Raw genomic sequence first — 27,155 nt, forward strand, 5'->3', positions numbered from 1 at the left:
ATTATGTTATAATTATTATAATATAATAGTTAAAACTTATTTTTTATAAAATATAAATTAATAGATACATAATAATGTTTAATTATTAGCATAAATGTGTGTAGATTAATTAAAACTTTGATTTTTTCAAATTGAAATTGATTTCATATTTAATGTTACATTTTTTTTAAAGTATTTTTTTGTTATAATCATAAGAGATTAGGACGTGTTTTATTTATTTATAAATAGTAATAAATAAGTCTTTCATTAATTGAATTTTATTATTATTATATAATAATTAAGATTTATTTTTTAATAAAATATAATTTTATTTTATTTTGATCAGTAAATGGCCAAGGCCTTGATAGTTTTTATTAATAAAATGATAATTACAATAGAGTATCTCCATTCAAATGGGCACTGGTAGGAAAGAACAAAGAAGAAAACCTCCAGTCTAGCCTAGGATATATGTCCTTTATTATTACATTATGAAAGGGGCACAACCCAGTAAAATTAACTCATAATTGTTATTACAAAGAAATACAGATTAATCCAATAATCAACAATTCTTCAATGCCATTGAAACCAATTGTGGTAGGGCCATTCCATCCATTGCCTTTTACATCCTTTAAATATTAACATCATGCTCAGCCCTGTCTTATTTACTTAACCATCCATATTATTAGTAATATAGTTACATAATCTTTTTAATTGTGATTCATGCCTTAGGGAAATTAAAATTATTTTCTTTTAATACATTTGTAATATCTCCTACAGAACTCGTGTTAGGCATTCATCAAGAAAATCTTCTTATTCCTTTAATAAGTAGAATCCTTAGACTATCTAAATTGTTAATATTAGAAGCCTTCCTAACAGAGCCTTTGGCCCTCTATTTGAAAAATAAGCCTTGTCTAATTTATGCTCTAAAACATCTCAGTGTACTTATTAAATCACCTATTATTCTCTAATGCCAAACATACACTTGCATGACTGTAAAAGATTCCTATCAATTAGTTGCAAATAACCCACACCTTAATTAGTCATACAAACCTAACAATAGAATTTAAATATTGTAAATTGAAGATTTTTGCTTAATGTTAATCAATCATTTCTGGGTTTTCACCTCCAACCTGAGTCAGTCTCTATCATCTGATAGTTATACTAACAAGGGCTTTGGCTCATTATCCATAATGCCTAGCAATGAGGGAATAGTAAAAATATAATACCTATTTTTATTGCAACTTCAAACATAAAGATATTAAATTTAATATTGAATTTAGGAGACTAAACATCAGATACCCATTCAAAATTTCATGCCAATTCTCAATAAGTATAATGCTACACTACTCACATAACTGAATGGAAATCCAATAAGCATCTTAGAAAGAGATAAACCCTCTGAAGTATAATTAAAACATATACTTTTATTATACTATATTTATATAAAGTTCAAAGAACTACCAAAGAACACTGACATAAGTACAATCAAGGGCATTAGCTTCCCATTACTGGATACTAGACTTCAATCAACCTACTAACATTTTACTACAAACCAAAATTCTATTATAAACAAGGACTCACCTAGCTAAATGACTAGCAATACAAGAACTTGAAGATGAAAGTAGAATATGACCAGAGTATGCCTAATGCCCAAATCCAAAAACTAATAGATGACGAGGCTTCCTAACCGAACCATCAAACTCGAGCAGAACAAAATGCATGAGGCAACAACTCCTTGATACACCTCATTTCTTCCAGTATACCATGATTACTTCCACTACATCTTTCAGGATTTTTCCCTAAAATTTTGGAGGAAATTCAAAAGAGGAATGATCTCTGTTGGTCTTTTCTAAGTTGGGGGTATAGAAATCCAACCTATCCAAGTTGCCAAATTCCACTTTTGGATGGATATAAAGCCTTAAATAGGTTGAGATAATTGTTGAGCCACCCCTAGTCAACATTCACCATGATCTTTCTCCAACCAAGAAGGAAATGGAAACATGCTTCCATCTTGGGCCAAGCCTTATTGAACGTAGCTCTATCCCTAATTACAAGGGCTGGTCTCCTAGGTATATTGGCCACCACAAGACTCCCTAGTGGGTGGTCCATATACATCTCTAGAAGGGGCACTCTCAAGTCTTCATCCAAGCTAAAGATTGCTTCCATTATACATTAGCACCAAGTAGACTCAAAAATATTAAAACAAAGTTTAATCATATTCCATTTGCTGATCCTCACATGGGCCATGCAATTGATGAAAGTGCTTATTATATCACTATTCATCCTCTAGGTGTATTCATATTTGAATACTCTTTCGTTGATAGCTCTGCTTACCGCAATGTGGGTCATTTCATCCACCGCCCTGAGGATTTAGTTCCATCTCTCTGGTTTGACATTTCCTCAAAATGCCATGGTGCAGGCCTTGGAAGTATGGAATATGCATATATTCGAGTCTATCTTTTTCAAAAAATCCTAACCTGATGACAAAGACTAGGAATTTTAATAACTAAATATATTAGCAACCGAAGCCTCTAGAACCCCCTAGATTTTTCTAACTCAGTGGATATTGACGTCATCTTAAAATGATGATACAAACATATACTAGCCATCTACAAGACATATATCGATGTGGGACATAATTGACCCATATGATTTATTGCATTACTAATAAACTCTGAACTTCCTATTCAAAGACCTAATGAAGACGGCTCGAGGATATCTTTACTTGCCTAGGTTTCTTAATAATACCAACTTTAAGCTCCTAATTGATATATGTACCTCGAGTATCTAAAAAGTAAGGTACGTTAATACATACGGGTGCCTTGAGTAACTTGACCATGTGTATAATTTCCTAATCTAGCTCTCCTAGAGTTATCTATATCATAATACCAAATATGTCAAATTAAGCAAAATGACTAAGCATTGAAAATGATTACATAAAAGATCATCACCTGACTCTAACTTCCAATGAGTTGACACCATCAACACCTTTGTTGGCCAAAGTGTCTTCCTTCTAATTTCCCTCTTGATATATATGACCAAATCTGATTTCCTCAAACCTATCTATTAGAGTAATAACTTCTTCTAGTTTGGAATTAAGGACCTAGTTTGGGGTCGCTCTGTTCCTAATAGCATTTAAGATGATTTGAGAATCACCTTCGATGATGATCTTGGGTAGTCCTAAAAGAAGGCACAACTTAAGCCCTTCTTCTAATGCTTCAAACTCTACCAAGTTATTAGAAGTGGGGCTGATCCAGACATTCCTTTTTTGGCAATCCATTGACTTGAGTCATTGTTGATGATGCGACTAATTCCTGCTACCCCTAGATTACCTTTGGCTGCTCCATCAAAGTTGAGCTTTGTCCATCCCTTTGGAGGAGGAGTCCCTCTGAAGCTTTCACTTGCCTCCTTACTTTTCTTGAAATAAATTAGGGGTGGATTTATCAAATTAGGCCATGCCTTTTTCATCTGATCATCCTAGAGAGAAAAGGAGCCTTCTTCCATTCTGTTTGTCCTGAGATAAGGGTTAGCTATTTCAACTATGCTAGCTTCTATTTTTAGGACTAACTCTTCTGATTTCATCTTAGAATTACTAAAAAATCTTTTGTTTCTTTCCTTCCATAATTTCCACATGAGAATGGAGGGACAAATTTTCCAAAGTTTATTATAAATGCCCTTACATAGGTGTGAAGACCACCCCTTGATGAAATCACTGAAGATTCTCAGGAATGGAGACATCTAGCTTAACTTCTGACTGAGCCATTCCCAAAAAACTTAGGAAAATGGATAGTTTTAAAGGAGAGGGTCAACATTTTCACCATCCCTCTTGTAGAGAACACACCTCGAAGGACCTTCTATACCTAGTTTGCTGAATCTATTAGCTATAAATATCCTATTTTGAGATGCGAGCCATGAGAAAACACTGCCTTCAAAAAGCAAGCTGAATCCCAATAGAGTTTGAGTGGGATTTCCACCTCCTCCCATCTATTAGAGTTTATTAGTGCTTTGTAACCATTTTTCACATTGTACTTGCCAACATTAGAGGCCACCTAGATGAGCTTATCATTCTTATCGATCTGCTTTATTTTCCTATCGTGCATGATATTCTCAAATGCCTTGATTTTAGATGAATCCAACCTTACATCTTCCAATGGCTTCTAGACCCACCTGGAGTGATTTCCAATAGAAACCTTTATTCTGTAATCACTTACTTTCCTACCCCAATGACTTATATTTTTTTCTTTTAGGTTTCTTAAGACAAGGTTATTGTCTATTGATGGATGTCCATCCCAAGAATCTTCCCCAAAAAGGGCATCTTCACCCTTCCCAACATCCCAAGTTAAATATTTGCTAATAAAATGCCGACATTTAACCATAAAATTCCAGTTTTCTAATCCTTTAGGAAGGGTCTTCATTCTAAAAAGAGAAATTGGATCTTCTACATTCAAACACTTATTAAAAATTATCTTAACCCATTTTTTCTCTTTTTCCATGTAAAGACACCATATTAATTTGGCCCCTAATGCTTCATTTTGCCATTATAGATTCTTAATGTCTAACCCTCCACATACCTTAGGTTTACAAATGTTATCCCATTTGATGAGGGCCAAATTTTTAGGTTCCTTACAATCATTCCAAAGGAAGTTTCTAAGTTTAGACTCTAATTTATGATGGAGGTACTTGGGCAATAGAAGCTAGGAAAGTGGGTATATTGGAATGGCCAATAAAACTTAGCTAATCTTTATACTTTTTCCAGCTTTCATGAGCCATTTATCTTTCCTACATCTGATCTTGGCATCCAACTTCTCCATTATATTATTCCAAACATTTATTGATCTCACTTCCTTCTCTAATTCAATGCCAAGATACTTGCAAGGGAAAGAGCCTTTGTTATATCCCATAATATGACAGATCTAGTCTTCTATCTTAGGATCCATGTTGATGAAATATATCTCTAATTTGGATTCATTCACTTTCTATCTGAAGGCTTTCATATATCTTTGTATGATGGATTTTAGATTGTTTTCCTCTTTCCTCGAGCTTTCACCTAGAAAAATTGTATTGTTAGCATATTATTGGTGAGTTATATTGGGAATATTACCGGTGATAGTGATCCCTTTAATTACCTTTTTATTATAAGCCTCAGTAAGTGCTCTCTCAAAGGCTTATGCCATAATTATATAAAGAAATGGAGGTAAAGGATCTCCTTTCCTTATGCCCCTTGAGGTCTCAAAGAAACCTTCAGGGGACCCATTAATAAGTACCAAAATTTTGGTGGTTGAGATGCATTTGAAGATAAGATTAATCCACTAGTGGGAAAAATTGAAAGTTTCTAATGTTTTGCAAAGGAACCACTAGTCCACCATATCATAAGATTTTTGGATGTCAAGTTTCATAAACATACATGCCTCTTTGTTCTTTTGGGCCGAGTAAATTATTTCTTGGATGATAAGAACACCATCCAGAATTGATCTACCTAGGACGAAACCTATTTTTTTCTTAGAGATAATCTTCAGAAGAATTAATTTTAACTTGTTGCCTAAAATTTTTGAGATAATTTTATAAATTGTATTGCAGAGCACAATGGGCTTGAAGTCTCTCAAACACTTGGGTTCTAAATTTTTGGGGATCAGAGTAAGGAAGGTATAATTAATTTTAGATAATAGGGAACCACCCTTTCTAGAGGCTTCAATTGCCTTCCAAAGATCTGTCCCAATGATATCCCAACATCTCTGAGAAAAAAGGCCTAAAATCCATCTGGACCTAGTGACTTATTTGAATTCATGTTGAAAATGACCGTTCTAACTTCTTCTAATGTTATAGGACTATTTAATGCTTTTTCTTCCTCTGCCAATACCAGTTTAGGAAGTACTTCAAGAAAGTCAGATTGAGCTACTCTGTTTGACCCTTCAAAATTGTTTAATATATTCTGAAAATGATCGACAAAAATCTCTGAGATTTCATTAGGTTTATCCGTAGCTATACCCATGTGGTTTTTTATGCTCGTGATTTTACTCTTGGCTCTGTTATAGAGGGTAGAATTATAGAAGAATTTAGTATTTAGATCTCCCTCATCCAATCGCCTTTTTTGAGACTTTTGTCTCCAGAATATTTCTTCTTTGGACAAAATATCCTCTTATTTAGTGAGCAATTCTTTTTCAAAAAGATAACTTTCATTATTGATACCTTTCTTAATGATTTCTGAGTTTAATTTCTTTAACCTATCTTCAATATCCAATTTTTCTTTAAAGATGTTGTTAAAGTGTTCTTTGTTCCATTTGAGAATCTTTTCTTTGAGCATCTTCATCTTAGAAAGGAAGATAAACATCCTAGAACCTTCAAAATTACCTTATGATAGCATGTCTTAACATTATCTAGGAAGCCAGGATCTAAAAATCGCATTTTTTTGCATTTAAAAGAACTCCTAGCTGGTTTATGAGGTTTAGGAGAATTCAACTCTAATCGGGAAATGATTAGAGCCAAAAATAGTAAGAATAGTAGATTGAATATTTAAGTTATTAACATCTAGGTCTCTAATAAAAATTCTATCTATTTTTTTTGCAATATAGGTGAAGTCCTTCTGCTTATTATTCCAAGTATAATTCCCATTCTTAAATGGGATGTCAATCAAGTTGTGGAAGTCACACCATCTTTTGAAGTCTTTTGAGGATTGGGGAATCAGATGTGAGCCCCAATTTTTTCATTTGATTTTAGGATTTTAATAAAATATAATTATTAGATACATAATATTGTTTAATTATTAGAATAATTATGTGTGCATAGATTAATTAAAATATAATTAAGTAATAGTGATAATCAATTAATTTGAATACAAGTGATATGTCATGAAAATTAAAAGTGATCAATCAACATAATACATGCAAATATTATGCTTAATAAATTAAATATTAACATGATTAAAAAAGTCAAGACAATGATTAGCTAGAATAATGACACAATCGATTTATATAATTAAAATTAATTAATTGATACAATCTAAATTTCCTTACTAAAATATCTCTTCACTTTTTATTAATCTCATTACACAATCATACTATTTGATGAAGCTTATGCTGACATAAATGGGTTGATAGCACTAAAAATATAGATGATCTATATATTTATCACCCTTCAAATTTACTCTTTCATTTGAATAAAAAGAGACATAAAAGGTAGATCTACATTGAATGTCATTAAAGTCATCCATCTTATGGTCCATTTTATTGCATCTCAAATCAAGACAAATTTTATACATGAGCTAATAGAGTCCATGAGAAGGAGGACAACCAACTTAATAAAATCCATTTGAAAGGCATGTGCATGTACTCACAATGAACTCAAAAAAATCCAATTCCAAGCATAGATCCAATAACATTGGAAAAATAGCCCAAACCACTCATTATCCGAAAAATATCCAAACCACCAACATTACCTCATCCTAGATTGATCATATTTTTTATCATGCTTTCCATTCTTGACCTTACCAACATACTACAATTCCCATTACAATATGTAGATAGAAATGGTGGATAGTGTTCCTACTACACATGAAAAGTTAGTGAGCTATTAGGCACATATAGCTAAGGAAATCCTAAATATTTGAGAGGCTCATTATAACTTCTCCCCATATAATGAGAATTGCCCATGGGAATATGACCTCCTAGTAGTCATTTTTGGTTTATTTCTCTCATATAAATCTCAATTAATTCACTTCAATTAGATGCACTCTTATAGAATTTAGTTGGGTGTAGATCAAGTGAGAATTGTATTGATACTTAGAACAATGATAATGTGACAACCCTTGTCCAAATGTTATGCACACATTAGAGATAAAAGATTTCAACATGGTCTAGTTGTATTCAATCAACTGAGCATTCATCCCTACAGATTGATTAGGCACATAAGGGGTTATTGATTCATAGGATGCAACTCTAAGAAAATGGGAATGTGTGGCAAAGTTGGTTGCACATAGGAGTGGTGTAGGTGAGGCCTTGTATCAATCTAAGGAGTATTTGACAGGGCTATGTCATGTGTTAAGAATGCATAGTTGTAGCATAGGTGATGCCTTATGTCAATTCGAGGTGTATCCAATGGGGTTGTGCTATGAGATGTTCCCTCTAGCACGGTTGTGGTGTAGGAAAGGTGTGAGCCGAGCTGAGGTGCAATCCTAGGGTTGTACTAGTATATCTTCCCTCTAGCATGGTTGTGGTTAGGTGAAGTCTAGAGCTGAGCTAAGGTGTATCTACAAAGGGTAAGTGTCAGTGTGTATCAAAGATGGCTTAGATAGTTGACCTCCCTCAAGATGGATGAAGCATAGTAGTCCTTCCCTCTAGCCTCTAGATGAGATAGAGGTGACACATAGTTTTAGGAGTGAAGAAGAGTAGTTGAGCCAATGTCAGTGATGACTCAATGGGATTTATCTAAGGTTCAAAAGTTGGGGAAGCGGAGTACCTAGTCCTGTGGTAGGAGGTAAAAAATTTGTTTGAGTAGGATCATTGGGGAATTATAGTGAGCTGTGAGGGGGGGATGGGTTGTGAAGCCAATTATCTAAGCTTGGTAGTATCAAGGGGATGGTGTACTAGGTGTACATCTAGGTTACTTTTTTGGTTAGATTTTTATTGGGATAAGGTATCTTAAGGGTCATGGTGTTCCAATATGGCTATCAATATATGGTGTTTTGAGGGAATGCTCAAGGTGAGCTGAGCCATGAGACATGTTTAGGTCGAGTGATTAAAGATATAGTTGTATGGCATGGTTTGAAGTGGCAAGTCATGGTGGATGGAAAGAAGTGATGGCTTGTGGCACATGACTAAAATGAGTGAAGCTATGGTGGCATAGCCAAGTTGGAAATGGACTACAGTGTCCAAAGGATTGGGTGGATCATGTAATAAGGGCGCTCAAGTAAGTATCCATTGCAAATGAATAGGGGATGAGTAAGATTACATGTATACATAAAGGGTTAGTTTGAGTGTAGTGGATGCATGAGTAACAAGGTGTTCACCAACGAGGCTATGCAGACATAGACATGGAGTCGAGGCAATTAGGGCTTGATGTTTGAATTCAGTGTTTGGCTAATGCAGTCCACAGTTTTGAGTGGAATATGGTTGGGCTTCAAGGTTCTTGGTGAGCTAGAGGGAGACCAACAATAGATGGTATATTGTGGAGATAGGGACGTGCTAGGGTAGAATGTAAGGTTGGAATTTAGGACTCTAGGATGTTTTGAGGTGCTAGGGTAGTGTCGAGTATACTTTGGTAGTATGCATAGTGTGCATGGGAGGACTCAATGGTCTAAGTCACTCAAGGTGGATGCATTGTTCAAATAGGGAGTTGTGGTGATTCTTGATGCAGTGGTGCAATGCTTGGCTCAAGTAGCAAGTTTAGTTGATCAATGGGAGCTAGGGTAAGTTCTATGCATTCAAGAAGTGTCACAATGGTGATGAAGGGTGGCTAGGAGACTCAAGGTGTCGAGATCACATATTGCCAATGTTGGAGTAAGGTTGTCTAATGGGGGACATGAAGGAAAAAACATAGAAGGGATAAGGGGTTCAAGTTGGGTTAAATAGGAGTAGAGCTTGGAGCTCAAGGATGCATGCCAAGTGCAACAAAGGAAAAAGAACCACAAGATTCGATATGAAGTTCTATTTTGTAGGGGTGTATGTTTAGGTAGTCAAGTGTGGTGGTAGTTGATGAAGATTGGGGGTAAGGCATAGATTGGGTGAACAAAAGATGGATGGACCATAAGGGAAGTCAAAAGTAGTGATCACCAGTGTCACACATGTTTGGAGATTCAAGGGAGAAGGATCATCCTAGGCATGAAATAAATCTAGTTGTGTGATAAGGCATTTGATAAAAGTAAATTTCATTTACTTTGTCTTATGAATGGAGATGTAGGTAGGAATAGAAAGTCAAAATATTGTTTATATCATAGAAGCTTAATTTGTTGTATTCTAAAGTGAAACATAGTTGTATCAATTAATTTTCAAAGAGAAGAAGATTTGATGGGATAGATTAAGTTGTCTCTTCCAAAAGATATGGTGTGATATTCATGGAAAAGAAGAAATCAAACATAAAATTCAATAATTAAAACTAGTCTAGGATTTGTTAAGGTCAATTTAGTATTCATTACAAGAATCCTTTAATATAAAACACATTGGAATAAATATGAAACTATATAATTCGGAGTATAATGATTTGAATATAACTATCTATGCATTATGACAGCCAATGAGATTGTTCAATATTTTCCAATAATCCTCTCTATCATTTAATTATTATTGAATATTGACCCTCCACTAGACTTGGTGGGCTGAAATACCATAAGTGACAAAATTGTGAGTCATGTTAAGTTGAATCATGAACTTCTTTGGCATTAGAAGCCAAGCCTTTTGAAGGGAGTTGGAATAAGCATGAAAAAAGAGTCAAAATGTATTATAGAGGTAAATTAAATTGTATTCTAAAGTCAAAAATAGTTTTTTCCATTAATCTCTAAATAGAAGGAAAATTTAGAGGACTCAAATGAGTGGACATCCCTTTTTCAAGTGACTAATTTCAGATTTATACAATTAAAATGTCTCATTCCATGTCCCCTCCTTTAAGTCTTTCTTTAGATCCCATAAATATGATGGTTATATATCTTTCATATACCTTCCATAATGACAATCACAAAATATAGTCATACTTTCCACTAAGGGTTTTGTTGAATTTCTTGACATTTAAATTGTGTTTAGTTTGACAAATTGTACCTATGATTTGATCTTTTTTTTTTATAGGTAATCGATCAAAGCCTAGATTATTTATTATTTATTTTATTATTATTTTTATATTGATTTATTATGTGTTAAACTTAAGTAGATTCAAACCCAAGACCTCCCTGATGAGAGGCTCATTACTTACCGGTGTGTTTTAGGGTCTTGCCTATCTATGATTTGATCTTTGTCTTAAATTAATCAAATCAATTTTTTTTGTTCCATAAACTAGTCTATGTATAATAATTTATTAAATATTAAAAACAATATATTTTAGTTTTTTAGTTCAGTGCGGGCAATGGAGACAAGGAAAATTGTTGGTATAGCCTGGGACTGAAATCTAGGTATACAATTTATAAAAATCTCTTTGATTAAAGGGTTACAATTGAGTATTTATCCTCATTAAATAGATAATAAAGAGTTTGAAAGTTCTAAAACTAGGGTCAGCATAATTAGTTATCCTCTAACAATTTTAAAGTAGTTGAATCAGGATATTAAAACATTCCTAAATCTAGAGTCAAGATGCTTAGTTATCATGTTACAATTGTTGAATACTTGTTTTCTATCTATTTTGGAATTTTTTTCATCAATATATAATTGTGTGCTTTTTTATATTGATGAGTCTTTGTTTAAACTTTACTAGAGAAAATCCATTGACTAGAGGTGTATCATCCCTACTAAGATGCAAGATCATGCATTTCCTTCTACACATATACATCAAAGTAGAACACCATAGAGAATTTGTTCTTTTAAATAAAAGTACAAATTATATATCATAACTAGTTATTGGGTTAGAAGTTTAAGTTAGCATTATTGTAACAAAGCTTCTTATCAAAATACCTTCAATATTGTGAAAAGAAAAACTTATTGAGTTTGATACAATTGGATTCCCACTACAATGTTAAGCTATATAATTCAAATTGGATACCTATGAAATATGTTAACTGTAAATGCTCTCATTACATCCAAGTGATTTAACATATGTTTTAAAACTAAAATTTGTAACAAAAATGATTTTAGTTGGTTCTTCTACATTTATGGTCATAATCAATAACTAAATTATGAATGGAGCACATGAATACAAGGTTAGGATCTAAAGAGTTATCACAAAAAACATAGAGAGCAGCATAAGGCTCCGAAAAAAACATGACAAAGGTAAAGGTCAAAATAACCCATATTGAGTAAAACCAAAGATAGAGATGAGCCAACATGAAGAAAACTAGAAAAGACAAACAAAAAAACAAAAGAAAGCAAGGATAGACCAAACAAACTAAGAAACACATACGAGGGCCAAGTCATTGAACTTTTAGTCTTCAATAAGATGATGTACTTAGATGAGATCATTTTTGTTTCTTCATTGTGATACTTCCATCGACCTCAATAATATTTACTCTCTGAAAATACTACTCTTACTTACCAGTATGGTGACTTCCATTGAAGGTATATATTTTGATGACATGTCCTATGTTATAAATTAGATAATTAATATCATGGTATACAAGTAAATTTTAATTAATTGCCAATCCTCTAGTACTATATATATATATATATATACATATATATATATATACATATATACATATATACATATATATATATATACATATATACATATATACATATATATATCTATATACATATATACATATATGCATATATATATATATATGTATATATGTATATATATGTATATATGTATATATGTATATATATATATATGTATATATGTATATATATATATATATGTATATATGTATATATATATATATATGTATACATATGTATATATATGTATATATGTATATATATATATATATGTATACATATATATATATATACATATGTATACATATATATATATATGTATACATATATATATATATATGTATGTATGTATACATATACATATGTATATATACACACATATATACATACACACACACACACATATATATATATATACATATACACACACATATACATAGATATATATATATATATATATATATATATATATATATATATATATATAGAAAAATAAACATCTCAATTGAAATAGGAAAAGAGAAAGGTAGACCTACAAAAGGGGAAGGAAATAAAAAAAGATAAACAACACATATGATGCAAGGGATGAATACACAAAACTTGACAACTAAAAAAATGGGATTACCATAAATCATACCAAGGATTGACAAATCAAGCCATGTATCTCTAATGTTAATTCTGTCAACCCCTTTATTTCTAACTCATCAGCAAATGTGTTCCCCTCTTTATACATGTGTTTAAATTCCTTCTCTAATAAAAAAATTTAAGAGACCTAAAGCCTCCTCTAGAGTAGAGTTAATATGTGGATTGGGAGTGTGCCCAATTCTAATTGCATTGATAATCACTTGGGAATCACCTTCAATTTCTAAGCCTTTATTCTTCATTTCTTTACGTTATATCATACCCTCCACCAAGGCCTCAATCTCAGCTACATTGTTGGTAGTACCAAGTAAAGGTTTAGCCAACCTTGTATATGTTTTTTCTTCCAATGAGTGGACAATATATCCAATAATTTCATTCTCTAGATTTCATCTTGAAGCTTCGTCAAACTTTAATATGAACTAGACATTTTTAGGGTATTTCCACTTACAACTAGCTATGTTTAGTTTGATTTGATTGTCACCCTTACCATATTGGGGGACCGTAAGATAAGACCATACCATTTTTTCCTTCACAATGATATAAAGTTCCTTCCACATTGTGCTTATTTCTTAGTCTTTTATTGATAGTATTATAAATACTAGTCTCACATTTGTTAATTAATGAGTGTGTTTCTATTTGACTATATTGGAAAATTCTTCTATTCCTTTCTTTCCACAATACCTAGACCATAATGGTGGTTATATATTTCCCAAAGAGTACTGTATAGATTCATCTTTATGTTTTTGGTCCATGGTTTAAGATGGTTTACTTGAGATTGTTAGGTAAGGTTGTCTTCTGATTAATCTTTTTACATAGTCATTTCTAGAAATCTATAGCATAGATAGAGTTGAGGAGGATATGGTTCATGGATATTGCATGATGTTAACATAAGGGGCATCTAAATGTCCCTTCAAAATAAAATCTATCAAATTGTTCTACTTTAGAATTTATTTCTATATGGCTTACCTTAGAAACATGCCCTTCTTTAAAAAGCATACTTTATTCCATCATAACTTGAGCGGAATATCAATATCCTACAAATTTTGTGCATTGACAATTGAATTGTAGCCTTCCTTAAATTTGTAGTTGCCATCATTTGACCCTCCCAAAAAAAAATTTAGGTATAGAATTGAGGGATAAATATCTAAAATTAAATATATTCATAAGATCTAGTTTCTCCTTGGGAAGAAGAGGGATATTGTCTAGAGGTTTCCAGTGCCATCCTAAATAAGGTACTAAGGGGATATATACATAGTCTTTTACTACCCTCATTTACGAGTTAAAGCCTCCTTGGTTTTACTCAAGGGTCCAAGGTTTCCCAATGGAGGTTTCTAGCCCAAAAGTCTTACGAAACAAGAGCATTCTCTCTGTTCCCAATATTCCATGTTAATTTATTGTTAATGATCTCTCTACAATCCATGGTAAAGTTCCAAAATTTTGAACCCCTAGGAGGATTCCTTGTTCTAAATAAATTAATAGGATCTCATGTGTGTGTGTATTTGTTGAATAAGATAAAAGCTTGTTTCCTTCTTGGTTCTTGGAACATTCTCCAAAGAAGCTTTTCTCCGAAGGCTTTGTTTCTCCATTGAAGATTTTTAATACACAGTCCTCATAAAAGAGACTTGTGTACATTATCCCATTTGATAAAAGATAGTTTACTATTATTATAAACACCTTCCTAGAAAAAAAAAAAACCTTAACTTTTTATCTAATTTATTTTAAGTCTATTTGACAAAGGTAATATATACATTGGTATACAGGAATTGTCGATAGAACTGATTTAATTATTGTAGTTCTACCCACATTGGACAATCATCTTCCTTTCTAATTATCCATCTTTCTATTCATCTATGTACACAATGGTTCCCTTACTTTATTTACTTGAGTTCCTTTGTAAGGGGATCCCAAGTTATTTATATCTCCTTTTTAAGATCCTAGTGTATTGAAAGTTTCCTATTCTATTAAAGGGTTGCTATTTAAGAAGACAATTTTAGGTTTTCTAGCATTAACTTGTTAACCGAGCCCTCCATGTAAAGCATCAAAATATATTTATAATTTTTCCTTCAAATTTATTACTTTTCCCTAAGAGAATCATATTATCATAAAACTGTCAATAGGTGATATTTGGTTCATTTTTAGTTATATTTATTCCATAAATTAGACCTTCTTGATGAGCCTTGTTAATCACTCTTCCTAAGGCCTATTCCATGATGAAAAATAGAATAGGTGAAATGGGATCACCTTGTCTAATACCTTGTGAAATATAAAAATAAAATTTAGGGTTACCATTAAACAAAATAGATATTTTGGGCATAAAGATGTAACTAAAATTTATATTTATTCAATAATTTGAGAAACCAAAAGAATCTATGAATTTGCATAAGTATCTCCAATTGACTTTTTCATATGGTTTTAAAATATTTAATTTAATAAGCATACCTATCTCTTTATTTCTTTGAGCATAATGAATATTTATAAGGCAATTATGATTACATCAAAGATGGATCTTCCTGGGAGAAAACTATTTTGTTCCTCTGAAATGATTTTAGGAAGAAGATTTTTTAGTCTATTAGCTAAGGTCGTACATAGGGCTTTGTAAATGGTATTGCATATTGAAATAGGTCTAAACTCTCCCAATTATTCATACTTGGTTTTCTTAGGAGTAAGTGCTACAAAATTGTTATTTATTTTAGTTAAAAGAATTCCTAAATTCTACATATCTTATATAGCTTCCCATACATAGTTCTTTACCCAAAATATGCCACCATTTTAGGAAAAAAGATGCTTGGAAGTTGTCTGGTCGTGGTGCCTTATCAGGGTGTAACTGAAAAAGGGCTTTTTTTATTTCATCCATAGAGAGTTTCTATTTAAAATATTTTTTTTCATGTCCACGATTAATTTAGGAAGGACAAAAAGAAGTTTATGTTGGCCATGAAATTTAGAAAACTCATAATTATTCAAAGTGTTAGAGTAGAAACATACAAATTCTTTAGCTAACAAATTTGGATATTTAATTAAGTCATCATATATATTTTTAATTTTAGTTATCCTATTCAAGTTTCTCCTTTTCTTTGTGCTACTATGAATTTTTTTTTTTAAAATCTCCAACTGAAAGTCAATCTTCTCTAGATTTTTGTTTCCAGAAAATATCTTCTTTAGATAGTAGATCTTCATATCTAGCTAAGATTTAATTTTCTCAGTTATAGCATTCATTATTCATTTATTTTTAATCATGTCTTCATTTAGATCTTGTATATCTTTTTCATCTATTAATTTCTCATAAAATATATTTTTTAAATGTTCATTCTTCCATTATAAATCTTGTTTTTAACTGATTTTAAATTTTAACAATACATTTTGGATCCTTTGAAGGATTTCTCTTTCCACCACTTCTTTATCAAATTCAATAATCCTTTGTGCTAGAACCACATATTTCGAACTTGAATGTAATTCTTGTTGGTTAATCTTCTTCCTCAAGAATTAGTCTAATAAGGAAGTGGTCATAACCCATACTAGGGAGAATTTTTGTTAATAGACTATATTCAAGATCACCCCAATCTCCTTTAAAGAGAAACTTCTCTTTAATATCTCTAATATATTACTAAAGTTGTCCACCCTATTGTTCCAAATGAAAATACCATTACTAGTCTTAATGTCCATTAATTTGTTCTTATTAACCGAATTGCAAAAATCCTTCTACGATTGTGACTCATACCTAGAGCCACCAAATCTCTCATAGAAATCCATCATGGAATTAAAATCCTTACCAACACATAATGTGTGTTATTAGATTGATTCAAGTATTCGACAACTTCCCACCATAATTTTTTTTGTTACTTGTACTGGTAGCACTACAAATATTTATTAGAAAGAAAGAAAGTACACTTTTAATGATTATGATCATAACCTCCCATCCATTTCTATCTAGATATTGCATTTATATACTCAATGTTTTGAGGATCCAAGAAAACAGCAATCCCTCCTAATGCTCTTGTTTATTCTACCCAATCATTTTTCCATATACCTAATTTCTAGCTGAATGACTTTTCTTCTTCCTTATAAAATTTTGTTTCTTGCAATAAGATAACTTCTAACTTAAATAGGTTGAGGTTGCACTTGAGAAGGCATTGTTTGTTAGGAGCATTGAGGCCCATAGAATTCCCTATAGTCGACCTCATTATCCCTTGGGAAGGAACTTGGACCCTTTCCTGCATTATATAGATTCATGAGTTTTGTTTGATTTCCTACCTCACGATCCTTGTTTCTTATTTTTTCTATAGTCTATCTACCTCGTTTCTTCAATCATTTTACTTTGTTGTATTTTTATACCATCCAAATTATTTCTAAATATCTAATGTGCTCTCTAAGTTGTTTATTCCATTCATTAATTCATGAACAATATGTTCATCCTCTTGTCTTCCTTCTCTAACTTGAGTTCCTCTATGACACCCTTGATAAAATTACTAATGAAATCCCCATCTTCTAGTGCTTCCATTTCTATGTCAGGAGTTTTTAGGTTTCCCTCATTAATTTGCAATGTTTTAGAATTCTCCATATGCTCAAAAACTTCTTTGTCATATTCTTCTCAAGTAGCTTATCCATTTGTTGTTAGGAAGATGCCCAAGTTGAATAAAATCATATTATATTATTTTAGATTGGCTTAAATTGAACTTATTTCAAATAAAGTATAAATTTTTATTAAATACTTGGTATTACATTAGTGTAATAAGAATTTATAGTATATATTCAATTTTAAGGAAGTATAATAGTTTATATTTATTTTAAATAAAGTATTTCAGATCTTTAAAAAAAGTTTTATCAATTGTGTCAACTTATCCTGACAAAAATAATAAAATGAGTTTATATTCATTTCAAGTAAAGCATTTCAAATTTAAAAGATCTTAACTTTCTCTCAAGTCAAATGATCACAGAAAATCTCAAAGGATGACATGGTAAATAAAGGATCCAAATAATCTCGAATGGAATGAAAGGTAGAATAAAAAATCTAAAAGTTCTCATAAATCTTAGAAAGAATCAAGTAAATGCACTCTTTATCAATTTTAAATCTTTCAAAAACTGTTTAGAAAATATTTATGTTGTTTAAACTTCATTGGAAAGTCCTTAATGGAGGGAAAAGAATAAGGTACAAGTAATGTAAGGTTAGCCTCAATCTGAATTTCTCTGAATGCATTAATGGTACCAAATCAATCATTATACTTGGCCCACATCTCATGAGGATTGTTACACTCATCAAGATGAAATAATAAACTATCTAAAACATGTAAGGAAATAAAACCCATAACCACATCCATATTGTTTCTATGTTGCATAACCTCAAATGGGCAAGTCAAAATTGGGTGAGTGACATCTAAACAAAAATATAACCCCATGAATCTGATTCACAGAGTCATAAAGGTTTTTCATGCATGGTAGTTTTGTGGTGTAAGCAAGTCATTAGAAGAAGTGGTATTTGTATGCAGGAAAATCCTAATATGTTGGAAGCACACGTAAACAAGAAAACATTAGTTGTACATGTGCATATGAAAGATTGGAAACAAATTGAAATACAACTGAAACAAGCTTGACTTTAACAACTTATGCAACCAAAAAAATAAATCCTCATGCAACCTCAAAGTAGCTCAACAAGGGCACCCATAAGAGACCTTGTTGGTGTGCTCAAGTGTGAGGGATGTGGATGTGCTCTCCCAAACACAACTATTGAATCCCAATATAATGAAAATGCAATATGGAGTATGTGAATCTAGACTAAATGAATGTAGAATACCTTGAAGAAATGGCTATGAGTGAGCCAATCTCAAAGGATTCTAGGATGTGAAATGGAAATGCAAAGAACCAAACTAGTAACAATAATCTATCATGAAAGATGCAAGCATAAATGCAAGAAATATAACATCTACTAAAGGGTTAGTAACAATTCATAAAAATTACTATGAAAGCTCTAACTCTATACTAGCATGATAACAATACAAATGAGGGAGATGAAAAATGCTTGAGACAAGGGCTCTATTTATAGAGTTGAGAGAGGCCTTGAGGAGGTGGAATCTATGTGGCATCCATATAGGTGCCACAAGGGAGACACATAGACTAAGGGGAAAAGCCATGCAAAGGTCAACATAAGCCTTTTGGATGAAAGTAATGGTTAAAGGTTTTCTCACACATGTGTGAGAAACCTTGGAGAAAGGAAAGGGGGACAAGTGTGTAAGAGGTGTGAATAAAATAATAAAATGGTAGCTTTATTAGATCTTGAGTTGCTCACACATGTGTGAGAAAATGCCTAGGGATAAAAATGTGTTTAGAAAGGGGTTTAGGATAATTAAGTGAGATTAATTAATGGGTAGGCATAGAAGGATGAGAGTGATGGGTGTAGGATAGGTTTTAGGAAGGGATTAGGATTAAATTAAATAGGATTTAACTTAATCATAGGATTAAATTAAATAGGATTTAACTTAATCATAGGATTAAATAATTTTAATAAAGTGGAGGAAATTAAATAATTTAGAATTTATTTAAAAGGGGATTAATGGAGCACAATGCATTAAATGAATTTAATACATTCAAGGGGAAGTATTCAAATTAAATTTAAATACATTAGAGAAACGAAACTATAAAATTAAATAAATTTAATTAAATAAGTAGAAGAATATAATAAATATAATTAATTAATTAATAATTAAGTATAATATCATAGGAAATATTAAATAAATTAATATAGTATTTAGGAAAATTTTAAGTGTTTATATTTTGCCCCTCTTTGATGTGATGTCAGGATGACATGCTATCAAAGAAAAGAAAATATAGGTTGCCCCAGAAATGATAGGAGTCCTAGGAGTTACATTGTAGTGATGATAGGGGAGGAGGGTTCCCCCTTGCAAAAATGGAGCAAAAATTTTTTTTGGGCAATTTTCGTGAAAAAGACTTTAGAAGAAAAGAAAGGGTAGGAAAAGGCATAAATGAGCATTTTGTATGACTTGGGGATAAAAAGGGGTAGACATGGTGAAGGAAAAGGTATGGTCTCAAAAGGGGACCTTGGAGGGTCTATATAAGCCTCCAAGGGGCTGAAAGAAGACTCATTTGCACACCTATAGAGCATAGAACCAGAGTGAGAGATGGATCCAATTGAGAGATTGTAGCTTGGAGAGCACGTTCGAGTGCACCAGAGGTCAACTAAAATGGGACTATCCCTACCTGTCAAAATTTTGATTTTTCTTTAGGAAAGTGCATTTATTACACACAAAATGGGGTGAAAATGGGGTTGGGTCAAAGATGACAGTTCTCCACTCTATCATCTTTGTAGATGACAAACTAGGGTTAGGGGTGCTATAGAGACAACATGATTCATCCTGTCATCTTCGAAGATGATAGGGTTCATCCTGTTGTCTACGTAGACACGAAAGGGGGGAAACATAAGGTGGAGATAGGATCAAAGATGACAATCTTCATGTTTTCATCTCTGAAGATGACATTTAAGCAGCTGCTAATAGGAAAATCAACATCTACGTAGCCACCAGAGATGCCAAGTTAGTGTCTCTATGATTTTTCTTTTTTGTCAATCCATGTTTATGTGGATAGGCATCTTTGCAGATTTGGACGAATCGACAAAATCAGGTGATGGCGATGACCAAGGGGTGAACAAAGTATGATGCCCCATGCTATAGATAAGCAAAAAGAGAAGGAAACAAATGATATACTAGCCATTGGATTTCTATTTTGTAGATGGCAACAGTGATGTTTTTGTCGTGGGAGCACTACCTAGCAACGATGGTGCTAGGAGAGACACCAATAGAGGCAGAGTGGGGTCACATGAGGCTATGCAATTTGGAGCAGCTCAATTTGAGGGTGCACTCAGTACAAATTTTTGCACTGATAGAGCGGTGGCATACACCGACTGCTAGCTTCCATCTGCCTATTGGAGAGGTGACAGTTACTCTTCTCAATGTGTAATAGATTCTCTGAGTGCTGATCTATGGGAGATATCTTGAGTATGTACTAGAGGGTGTAGATCCCTATCCATGAGAGTGCTTTGGGTGGCAATGACAGAGGCTACCTATTTAGAGATCATGGTTGCCATGGAGAGAGGCATTAGAGCAGAGGTTGCCACAACTTGATCTCTATCTTTCCTCACTTATATGTAGGATGGTGCTAGATCATGCTTTTTAATTGGCTAGGCATGAGTTCTGAGCACTCTTTTATAGGATGATGATGCAATCTTCTGTTGGGGTCAAACTATCTTGGCCCAAGTTAACTATGATCTACACATGTGTGCATATAAGACATAGCGGACCATAGGTCCAAGATTGACATTGTTGATGGTTTGGTCATGGGAGCACATAGGTATGACACACCCTATTATGAGGTGAGAAACCTAACAACCTAGTGAGCCTTATGCATGTCGGTATAGGCCATCGATCCAATACACCTCTACTAAGTCAATTAGATTTTGGAGGAGATGTCTAGATGAGATTATCATGTTTGATTGGACACATATGATGATAGTGAATGGTGGGGGGATATATTACCAATAGGGGGAGAGGATGATAGTGAGGATCAAATATACCTTCCTTATGTGCAAACAAATAGTTGACTAATCAGTCAAATCATTCACGTCATTATGTGTTATGTGCCCTCTAGGGTGTAGCGATAGTTCAGGTAGGTTCAGGATGTTGTTCCTAGCATATTCCTATACCCAATGGTATCTCAAGAATATGGTAGATTATGGGGACATGGGACCACTTGTGGTATGAAACTTGTGTCATGGGCACATAGATAAGACCAAGGAGATGCAGGAATAACACCTGCATATACACAGCCCCATCATCCAATGCAACTGCTAGTACCAGGAGTGCCACTAGCAATAGAGCAAGCATAGGGTAGAGGAGATGGGGGATAGATAGTAGTGGTGCCACCACTAGGGAAGGGAGCACAATAGGGTCCTCTAGGGCATAGAGTTTTTTAGAGGAGAGTACCAGTACCAGGAGGGCCACCATTAGTGCAGGGGTCATAGGTATAAAGGCTAAAAGTATAGGTACCATAGGGGCCACCTCAGCAAGATGATATAGAGATAATGAGGGCTGAGCAAGACAACATCTAGATAGAGGTTTCCTATCTATAGGGGGATGTAGCAACTAAGAGTACCCAAGCTACTAGCACATAGGAAGAGTTTACCCAGCTATAGACCAAGGTACATGTGGAGTGAGCAAGGGTAGATAGTTCCTAGGAGGCCTTGGAAACATTGTAGGCTAGGATAGATGTGAAAGAGCTCAATGGCTTCACCATGTAGGTAGAGATGGATGAGTTGGCTAAGATAGACACTCTTCCTATAGGAGGTGGCCACCCTACAGGTAGAGAGGGAGACTCATTAGAGGTAGGTGGACAAGTATCGTAGCCAGCGATATATTGCCAAACATATGGTACAAGTTGGGGGGATGGTGATGGTGATGCAAGAGGCCTTGACTACATGCTAACATGAGGCAAGAGCCCTACGAGAGGTAGCTTATTATAGGAATTTGTATCATGATTCCCTACTGGTAGATCAATAACAACTAGAGTTCTAGGAGGCATCTAGCTCATGGGCCATAGGTGGCCATAAGAGATTATTAGTTGGATAGAGTAGGTTTCCACGAGGAGGGGGTTCAAGAGGGGTAGGGTCCTCACAACTAGCTACATGATCTTTACAATGAGTAGTTTTGACACATTGATGTAGATACAATGATTTTTGATGATGCATTATGCAAGATGTATTATATGATTATTTTTGTATATGGACTATATACAAACACTTATTTTTTGATATATATGACATGATTTGATGAGCCTATGTGTACATGGATAATGGTCTCCTATGCATGTGATATCAATGATGTTTATGGTGGTTTATGAGTATTATGCATGGTGTTATGGTACTGTTACAGACATTGTGATGTAGGTTGTGTGTGATGTTATTTTTCTTATGATGCCTATATGATGACTAATGTGTGGATGATGTAGGTCCTATGGTGAGATATGAGATGTATGCATTTTTTATGTTATATGTATGAATTTACTATATGCTTTGTGAGATGTATCATGATGTATATGTAACTAAATGTAATGGTTATAATGTATGTACTTAATGAATTAATATAATGAACAAATAATGGGATCTAATAATGAATGAAATGTACAATGTAATGAATGTATCCTAAGTGAAAATGCTAGTAATAGAAAAAGACACACTAATCATGAATGCAAAGTGAAATGATGCAAACTTAAAGTGTAAATGTGAAATATGAAAATGTAATATGAATGAACCTAATGAATGGACATGTGTCAAAATTTTCACTCATAGGAATCAAGTAACTTAGCATAGGAGAGGGGAATAAATAGAACCCTTGTCTCAAGTAGAGCACAATGACATCCTATACTACATGAATCCTAACTACATGATACCGAGGGATTCAGTTGTGTTTATATGGAAGAGAACACCCTAGTTTGATTTTGCAAAAGGAGTTATACACCATATGCTATAGAAGTATAGATTAAAAAAATTCCTTTGCATGGACTAGACTCTGAACACAATAGATACTATAGGACGATAGATGTAGTGTTCATAGTCATGATGGAACAAATGACATATACACATTGGAGAGATCTAGGCACTCCCAAAGTCTTTTTAGGGATCTTTGGTGGAAAGTGTGCTAACTCGTTGCCCCTAGTGAGCAATGCATAACCATAACTCAAAATTGGCATACATGTACTAAAGCATCAAAAATAGATCATACCACAAATGACACGTGTAGTCAGTTGGAGCCATTCAAGTGATACCAAAATATGGAAGATCAAGGCACACCGTAAAAGATTACTACAAACACACAAAATGAAATCAACCAAAAGAGATTGCATGACCAAGTAGTCATTTAGTCCACAATTCTTGCCAAGAATGTTAAGTCTAAAAGTGAAGGTTATTGTTCCATATGTAGGAAGGAATCATCCTATGAAAGTTTGTTTGTCTGATGTTGTTGTCACAAATTTTTGTTGGCAATAGCTATGAAAAGAACAAGTTTCTCGAATCGTTAAGTCTCAATGGTGATTTTGTTTAGGTTCTATTGCAGTCACTATTATGGGAAAAAAGCTCAGCATAATGGGATTAGGACAAACATTCAATGGGAAAATGCCTCATAGACTAGAGGTCTTTTGAAAGATGGAACTGAATGGATGCCTCATAAGCAAGAGGTATTCTTTAGATGCTTGGAAAGCACAAGTCAAATAGGACTTCTATACAAAGATGGGATGAAATGGGGGTAATGAGGTGAAGTGAGCCTTATAGATAATGGATTTTACAAACTTTTTTCTCTTTTTAGTATTTTATTGGAACATTTTACAAATGTTTTTGGAGTTTTTGATTTTTTAATTTTTTTTGGACTTTTGCAAAACTTTAACAACACTGTACATGAACTACAAAACTCAAGCATAGAACTTCTTGATGTGTTGGCTATTTATGGGATCAGAGAGTGGATCTCCCTCTGAAGTGGAAATTTGATATGCCCTAAAACCATATTTGGTTGTAATGATAAATAGACCAAGCCAATTAGCTTCAAAATTTCCTTTCTTTTCATGGTTCTTGAGATTCTTCATATTATGTTGCAAAACTAGGTCACCCACCTCAAATACCCAAGGTCTAACCTTTTTGTGAAATTGGAGTTGAAGGCAATTTTGATACATGTGGAGGTGGTTTAAGGCATTGAGGTGTCTCTGATCGAGGAGCTATAACCCTTGCAAGTGAGAAAATTTGTATTCTTCTTCGAACATCAGATTCTTGAGAGAGATTTTGAGGGAAGGGAGCTCAATTTCAATGGTAAAATAGCCTCAAGACCATAAACAAGGGAAAATGGAGTGGCTCCTATGGGTAAATGAATGGAGGTGTGGTAGGCCCAAAGGGTGGGAGCAATTTGGAGGTGCCAGTCATGACCAGCTACGTCAATGATTTTCTTTAGGATTTTCAAAATGGTTTTATTAGTGGCTTCAACGTGGCCATTTCCTTGGGGGAAGTATTTGGTGGAGAAATGTTGGGTAATTTCAAATTTCCTACACAATGTGGCAACTTCCTAATTTTTGAAAGGGCTTTCATTATCAGTCATGATGTCTTGAGGTATGCCAAAATGATCGATAATGTAGTTCAAAATGAACTTCAAAACCTATTTTCTAGTGGTGTAGGTTAATGGGATAGCTTTAACCCACTATGAGAAGTATTTAATGGCACTGATAATATAGTTGTGGTCTTTTGCAGAATTTGGATATATTTGACCAACAAGATCAAATCTCCAATGAGAAAAGGGTTGTGGTGTGATGGTGTGTTGAAGGTCTTGGGTGGGAGCGTGTATCAAATCTCCATGTTGTTGACAAGGAACACAATGTTCTACAAAATGATAGGCATCAACCTCCATAGTAGGCCAATAGTAACCCATTCTAAGAAGCTTTTTCACTAATGTAAGGCCACTAGAGTGGGCACCACAAATTCCTTGGTGAACCTCTTCTAACATCTTTTTGGCTTCATATGCACTAAGACATCGGAGGAGGGTTTCATCGAAGTGTTTTCAAAAAAGTGTGTCACCTAGGATAGTGTTTTAGGCAGTGCAATGGATGAAGGTTTTATTTTGGTTTGTGGAAAGGGCTATGGCTATTTTTTTGTGATGTAGGAAAAAATGTCGAAGTACCATAGAGACTTAAGACCGACAATCTCACACACCAGCTTTGATTTAGGTTGTTCATAAGTAGGAAGAAAAAGATTCTCAACAAGGAACTCACAATTAGGACTATATTCAAGCATGGAAATCATGGAGGCTATGGTGGCCATAAAATTTGTTGCTTTGTTAATTTTTCCTTGGTATCTACTAGAAAACTATCTGGCGATATGGCAACAACTTTTCATCCTTTATTTGATACTCATTGGTAACTTGTTCAATGACCAATTAGGAATCTCCAAAGACAAGTAGGCTCTTAATATTCCATCTAATAGCTTGATGTAGCCCTATTACTAATCCCTCATATTCAACTATGTTGTTTGTGCAAGGGAATGAAATTTTAAAAGACTTAGGGATAAGGTCTCCTTGCAGTGTAATAAACAATTTTCCTTCCCCTGATCCCTTTTTTGAGAAGGAACCATCAAAATATAGTTTCCATTGTCTAGTAGGGGTAACAGTCATAATAGTGTCATCTAGAAAATCTGCTATGATAGAATGGTCTCCTTGAAGAGGAGCTTCAGTAACTTGGTCTGCAATGTCTTGTCCCTTAATGGCCTTGTGATCTTTATAGACAATGTCAAATTCACTTAAGATCAAAACCTATTTTTTAGTATGACTAGTGAGGGAAGCTTTTGATAGAAAATACTTGAGGGGATCTATCTTGGCAATGAGATTTGTAGTGTGATTAAGCATATAATGGTGTAGTTTCTATGTGCAAAAGACTACCACCAAAAAAGCTCACTCAATAGTAGTGTAGTTCAACTCATAGCTAACTAATGTTTGACTGAGATAGTAGATAGCTTGCTCATTACTTTTGTCATCTATTTGTGCTAAAAGAGCACCTAGGGCAACTAAAGTGGCAGAAATGTAGAGAATCAATGGTTGTCCTATGATTGGTGGGACTAGAACTGGTGGATTAGCCAAGTATACTTTAACTTGCTCAAATGATTTTTAACATAGGAAATCACATAGAAACTTAGTTTTTTTTTGAAGAAAATGTTGGAGTGGATGAACCTTATCTACTAATTGGGACACAAACCATTTGATGGATTGTAACTGCCCTTGAAAATTGCAGAGTTGTTTCAATGTAGTAGGTGGCGGCATTTTCATGATGGCTTTCACTTTGGTGGGATCTACCTCAGTGCCTCTTTTTGACACTATATATACTGGAAATATAAGAGGAGTAACTAAGAGGGAGAGTGAATCAATTACCACTAAAATAAATCCTAGATCCCTTAGATGTCAATTATAAAATTTAGACTGATAAAACTGATTATTGTTGATACTCGATAAACACACAGAAATTGTTGTAACTCGATAAATGAAAAGTGTGAATTACTTTAGTGAATCTTAAGATGTTATCAATAATTACTTGGAAACATGAAAGCAATAACATGAAAACATGAGACACTAGGATTTAACATGGAAACCCAATTTGGGAAAAACCACCAATGTAACTAGTTACTATTTTTCACTTTTCTAAAGTGAACCCTGTTAGGAGCCAACC

This window comes from Cupressus sempervirens, chromosome 8 (genome assembly GCF_028749045.1).
Source record: "Cupressus sempervirens isolate cs-2001-9-10 chromosome 8, ASM2874904v1, whole genome shotgun sequence".
Classification (NCBI taxonomy): Eukaryota; Viridiplantae; Streptophyta; class Pinopsida; order Cupressales; family Cupressaceae; genus Cupressus; species Cupressus sempervirens.